This window comes from Lonchura striata, chromosome 35 (genome assembly GCF_046129695.1).
Source record: "Lonchura striata isolate bLonStr1 chromosome 35, bLonStr1.mat, whole genome shotgun sequence".
In the NCBI taxonomy this organism is placed as follows: domain Eukaryota; kingdom Metazoa; phylum Chordata; class Aves; order Passeriformes; family Estrildidae; genus Lonchura; species Lonchura striata.
The window spans coordinates 4,580,691-4,586,690 of NC_134637.1; positions in this window are offsets into that span (position 1 = coordinate 4,580,691).

Consider the following 6,000-nt stretch of genomic DNA (forward strand, 5'->3'; position numbering starts at 1 on the left):
AAGAGTGGGCAGAAGAGAACGGGCGTCAGACAGCAGCTTACATAGTACCATGGAAAGAGCAGTGTTTTTGGAGTGTGCAGCAAATCCGTGTTTCTGGACAAGGGAGGCATAAGTGCGCTGCGCTCCTAAGCTATCTCCCTGCGAGACACACTGCCAAAGCTTATCGCTATCATGCAGTCTAGTGCAGACGCACACTACGGCTCTCCGGTGCTGTCCGAAGCCAAGCGCCGGTGGCCGGCGTCTTTCGGCTGAAGCAGCGCTTCGGAGCGTACGGCTGCCGCTCCGCTGTTGTGTGCGCGAAGCAGCCGCTTCTCCTGCTCCGGGAGCCGGACAGAGCGGTAGCTTGTACGGGGGCGAAGAACGAAGCCGAAGAGCACCGGGCTTTTGCGCACACCCGAAGGACTGCTAGAGGACGGTCGTGGCCGCTCGCCTGCCTCTTCAATTCCCTTCTATCATCCTTATGGAAGGTGTTCCAGGACAATTTTCTGGAGTTTTGAATTCCTCCTGATGCAGCCCCTCCTGGGAAACTCGTGCTCGTCCTCTCAGTCTCCGACATGCAGAGACCTCGATGGCAACTGCAGAAATGAAGGGCTGCGTTGAGTTGTCGAGAAGCAAGAACATAGCCAGCGCCTTGTGTTTGGGAGTCAGCAGCTGCTGGACTTTTGCGATTGCTTTCACTGTGCACTGAATGCCAAGACGGCATGTGCACGTTAAAACAACGAGCTGGGCAAGAGTAATCGAAAGATCACGGCCGTCAGAAAGCAGCTTATATATTGCCCTGGGAAGAGTACTGTTTTTGGAGTGTGCAGTAAAATCGTGTTTCTGGACAAGGGAGGCATAAGTGCGCTGCGCTCCTAAGCTATCTCCCTGCGAGACACACTGCCAAAGCTTTTCGCTACGATGCAGTCTAGTGCAGACGCACACTACGGCTCTCCGGAGCTGTCCGAAGCCAAGCGCCGGTGGCCGGCGTCTTTCGGCTGAAGCAGCGCTTCGGAGCGTAGGGCTGCCGCTCCGCTGTTGTGTGCGCGAAGCAGCCGCTTCTCCTGCTCCGGGAGCCGGACAGAGCGGTAGCTTGTACGGGGGCGAAGAACGAAGCCGAAGAGCACCGGGCTTTTGCGCACACCCGAAGGACTGCTAGAGGACCCAGGTGGCCGCTCGCCTGCCTCTTCAATTCCCTTCTAGCATCCTTATGGAAGGTGTTCCAGGACAATTTTCTGGAGTTTTGAATTCCTCCTGATGCAGCCCCTCCTGGGAAACTCGTGCTCGTCCTCTCAGTCTCCGACATGCAGAGACCTCGATGGCAACTGCAGAAATGAAGGGCTGCGTTGAGTTGTCGAGAAGTAAGAACATAGCCAGCGCCTTGTGTTTGGGAGTCAGCAGCTGCTGGACTTTTGCGATTGCTTTCACTGTGCACTGAATTCCAGGAAGGCACGTGCACTCTGCAACAACGAGCTGCGCAAGAGTAATCGAAAGATCACGGCCGTCAGAAAGCAGCTTATATATTGCCCTGGGAAGAGTACTGTTTTTGGAGTGTGCAGTAAAATCGTGTTTCTGGACAAGGGAGGCATAAGTGCGCTGCGCTCCTAAGCTATCTCTCTGCGAGACACAATGCCAAAGCTTTTCGCTATGATGCAGTCTAGTGCAGACGCACACTACGGCTCTCCGGAGCTGTCCGAAGCCAAGCGCCGGTGGCCGGCGTCTTTCGGCTGAAGCAGCTCTTCGGAGCCTACGGCTGCCGCTCCGCTGCTGTGTGCGCGAAGCAGCCGCTTCTCCTGCTCCGGGAGCCGGACAGAGCGGTAGCTTGCACGAGGGCGAAGAACGAAGCCGCAGAGCACCGGGCTTCTGCGCGCACCCTAAGGACTGCTAGAGGACCGTGGTGGCCGCTCGCCTGCCTCTTCAATTCCCTTCTAGCATCCTTATGGAAGGTGTTCCAGGGCAAATTCCCTGAGTTTTGAATTCCTCCTGATGCAGCCCCTCGTGGGAAACTCGTGCTCGTCCTCTCAGTCTCCGACATGCAGAGACCTCGATGGCAACTGCAGAAATGAAGGGCTGCGTTGAGTCGTCGAGTAGCAAGAACATAGCCAGCGCCTTGTGTTTGGGAGTCAGCAGCTGCTGGACTTTTGCGATTGCTTTCACTGTGCACTGAATTCCAGGACGGCATGTGCACGTTACAACAACGAGCTGGGCAAGAGTAGGAAGGGAGCACGGGCATCAGAGAGCATCTGGCATATTGCCCTGGGAAGAGTACTGTTTTTGGAGTGTGCAGTAAAATCGTGTTTCTGGACAAGGGAGGCATAAGTGCGCTGCGCTCCTAAGCTATCTCCCTGCGAGACACACTGCCAAAGCTTTTCGCTACGATGCAGTCTAGTGCAGACGCACACTACGGCTCTCCGGAGCTGTCCGAAGCCAAGCACCGGTGGCCGGCGTCTTTCGGCTGAAGCAGCGCTTCGGAGCGTAGGGCTGCCGCTCCGCTGTTGTGTGCGCGAAGCAGCCGCTTCTCCTGCTCCGGGAGCCGGACAGAGCGGTAGCTTGCACGAGGGTGAAGAACGTTGCCGCAGGGAGACGACATTGTGTGCACAGCCTTGCGACTGCTAGAGGACGGTGGCTAAAGCTCCCTGCCTTTTCAATGCACTGCTGGCATGCTTTATTGAAGGTGTTCCGAGACAACTTTCCTGGGTTTTGACTTCGTCCTGATGCAGCCCCTCCTGGGAAATTGGTGCTCGTCCCAGAAGGCTCGAGATGCAGAAAACTCGATGGCAGCTGCAGAAATGAAGGACTCTGTTGAAGTGTGGAGAAGCAAGAACATAGCCAGCGCCTTGTGTTTGGGAGTCAGCAGCTGCTGGACTTTTGCGATTGCTTTCACTGTGCACTGAATGCCAGGACGGCACGTGCACGTTAAAACAACGAGCTGCGCAAGAGTAATCGAAAGATCACGGCCTTCAGAAAGCAGCTTATATATTGCCCTGGGAAGAGTACTGTTTTTAGAGTGTGCAGTAAAATCGTGTTTCTGGACAAGGGAGGCATAAGTGCGCTGCGCTCCTAAGCTATCTCCCTGCGAGACACACTGCCAAAGCTTTTCGCTATGATGCAGTCTAGTTGCAGACGCACACTACGGCTCTCCGGAGCTGTCCGAAGCCAAGCGCCGGTGGCCGGCGTCTTTCGGCTGAAGCAGCGCTTCGGAGCGTAGGGCTGCCGCTCCGCTGCTGTGTGCGCGAAGCAGCCGCTTCTCCTGCTCCGGGAGCCGGACAGAGCGGTAGCTTGTACGAGGGCGAAGAACGTTGCCGCAGGCAGACGACATTGTGTGCACAGCCTTGCGACTGGTAGAGGACGGTGGCTAAAGCTCCCTGCCTTTTCAATGCACTGCTGGCATGCTTTATTGAAGGTGTTCCGAGACAACTTTCCTGGGTTTTGACTTCGTCCTGATGCAGCCCCTCTTGGGAAATTGGTGCTCGTCCCAGAAGGCTCGAGATGCAGAAAACTCGATGGCAGCTGCAGAAATGAAGGTTTGCGTTGAGTTGTCGAGAAGCAAAAACGTAGACCAGCGCCTTGTGTTTGGGAGTCAGCAGCTGCTGGACTTTTGCGATTGCTTTCACTGTGCACTGAATGCCAGGAAGGCACGTGCACGCTGCAACAACCAGCTGGGCAAGAGTGGGCAGAAGAGAACGGGCGTCAGACAGCAGCTTACATAGTACCATGGAAAGAGCAGTGTTTTTGGAGTGTGCAGCAAATCCGTGTTTCTGGACAAGGGAGGCATAAGTGCGCTGCGCTCCTAAGCTATCTCTCTGCGAGACACACTGTCAAAGCTTTTCGCTATGATTCAGTCTAGTGCAGACGCACACTACGGCTCTCCGGAGCTGTCCGAAGCCAAGCGCCGGTGGCCGGCGTCTTTCGGCTGAAGCAGCGCTTCGGAGCGTAGGGCTGCCGCTCCGCTGTTGTGTGCGCGAAGCAGCCGCTTCTCCTGCTCCGGGAGCCGGACAGAGCGGTAGCTTGTACGAGGGCGAAGAACGAAGCCGAAGAGCACCGGGCTTTTGCGCACACCCGAAGGACTGCTAGAGGACCCAGGTGGCCGCTCGCCTGCCTCTTCAATTCCCTTCTAGCATCCTTATGGAAGGTGTTCCAGGGCAATTTTCTGGAGTTTTGAATTCCTCCTGATGCAGCCCCTCCTGGGAAACTCGTGCTCGTCCTCTCAGTCTCCGACATGCAGAGACCTCGATGGCAACTGCAGAAATGAAGGGCTGCGTTGAGTTGTCGAGAAGCAAGAACATAGCCAGCGCCTTGTGTTTGGGAGTCAGCAGCTGCTGGACTTTTGCGATTGCTTTCACTGTGCACTGAATTCCAGGAAGGCACGTGCACTCTGCAACAACGAGCTGCGCAAGAGTAATCGAAAGATCACGGCCGTCAGAAAGCAGCTTATATATTGCCCTGGGAAGAGTACTGTTTTTGGAGTGTGCAGTAAAATCGTGTTTCTGGACAAGGGAGGCATAAGTGCGCTGCGCTCCTAAGCTATCTCTCTGCGAGACACAATGCCAAAGCTTTTCGCTATGATGCAGTCTAGTGCAGACGCACACTACGGCTCTCCGGTGCTGTCCGAAGCCAAGCGCCGGTGGCCGGCGTCTTTCGGCTGAAGCAGCGCTTCGGAGCGTAGGGCTGCCGCTCCGCTGTTGTGTGCGCGAAGCAGCCGCTTCTCCTGCTCCGGGAGCCGGAGAGAGCGGTAGCTTGTACGGGGGCGAAGAACGAAGCCGAAGAGCACCGGGCTTTTGCGCACACCCGAAGGACTGCTAGAGGACCCAGGTGGCCGCTCGCCTGCCTCTTCAATTCCCTTCTAGCATCCTTATGGAAGGTGTTCCAGGACAATTTTCTGGAGTTTTGAATTCCTCCTGATGCAGCCCCTCCTGGGAAACTCGTGCTCGTCCTCTCAGTCTCCGACATGCAGAGACCTCGATGGCAACTGCAGAAATGAAGGGCTGCGTTGAGTTGTCGAGAAGCAAGAACATAGCCAGCGCCTTGTGTTTGGGAGTCAGCAGCTGCTGGACTTTTGCGATTGCTTTCACTGTGCACTGAATTCCAGGAAGGCACGTGCACTCTGCAACAACGAGCTGCGCAAGAGTAATCGAAAGATCACGGCCATCAGAAAGCAGCTTATATATTGCCCTGGGAAGAGTACTGTTTTTGGAGTGTGCAGTAAAATCGTGTTTCTGGGCAAGGGAGGCATAAGTGCGCTGCGCTCCTAAGCTATCTCTCTGCGAGACACAATGCCAAAGCTTTTCGCTATGATGCAGTCTAGTGCAGACGCACACTACGGCTCTCCGGAGCTGTCCGAAGCCAAGCGCCGGTGGCCGGCGTCTTTCGGCTGAAGCAGCTCTTCGGAGCCTACGGCTGCCGCTCCGCTGCTGTGTGCGCGAAGCAGCCGCTTCTCCTGCTCCGGGAGCCGGACAGAGCGGTAGCTTGCACGAGGGCGAAGAACGAAGCCGCAGAGCACCGGGCTTCTGCGCGCACCCTAAGGACTGCTAGAGGACGGTGGTGGCCGCTCGCCTGCCTCTTCAATTCCCTTCTAGCATCCTTATGGAAGGTGTTCCAGGGCAAATTCCCTGAGTTTTGAATTCCTCCTGATGCAGCCCCTCGTGGGAAACTCGTGCTCGTCCTCTCAGTCTCCGACATGCAGAGACCTCGATGGCAACTGCAGAAATGAAGGGCTGCGTTGAGTCGTCGAGTAGCAAGAACATAGCCAGCGCCTTGTGTTTGGGAGTCAGCAGCTGCTGGACTTTTGCGATTGCTTTCACTGTGCACTGAATTCCAGGACGGCATGTGCACGTTACAACAACGAGCTGGGCAAGAGTAGGAAGGGAGCACGGGCATCAGAGAGCATCTGGCATATTGCCCTGGGAAGAGTACTGTTTTTGGAGTGTGCAGTAAAATCGTGTTTCTGGACAAGGGAGGCATAAGTGCGCTGCGCTCCTAAGCTATCTCCCTGCGAGACACACTGCCAAAGCTTTTCGCTAC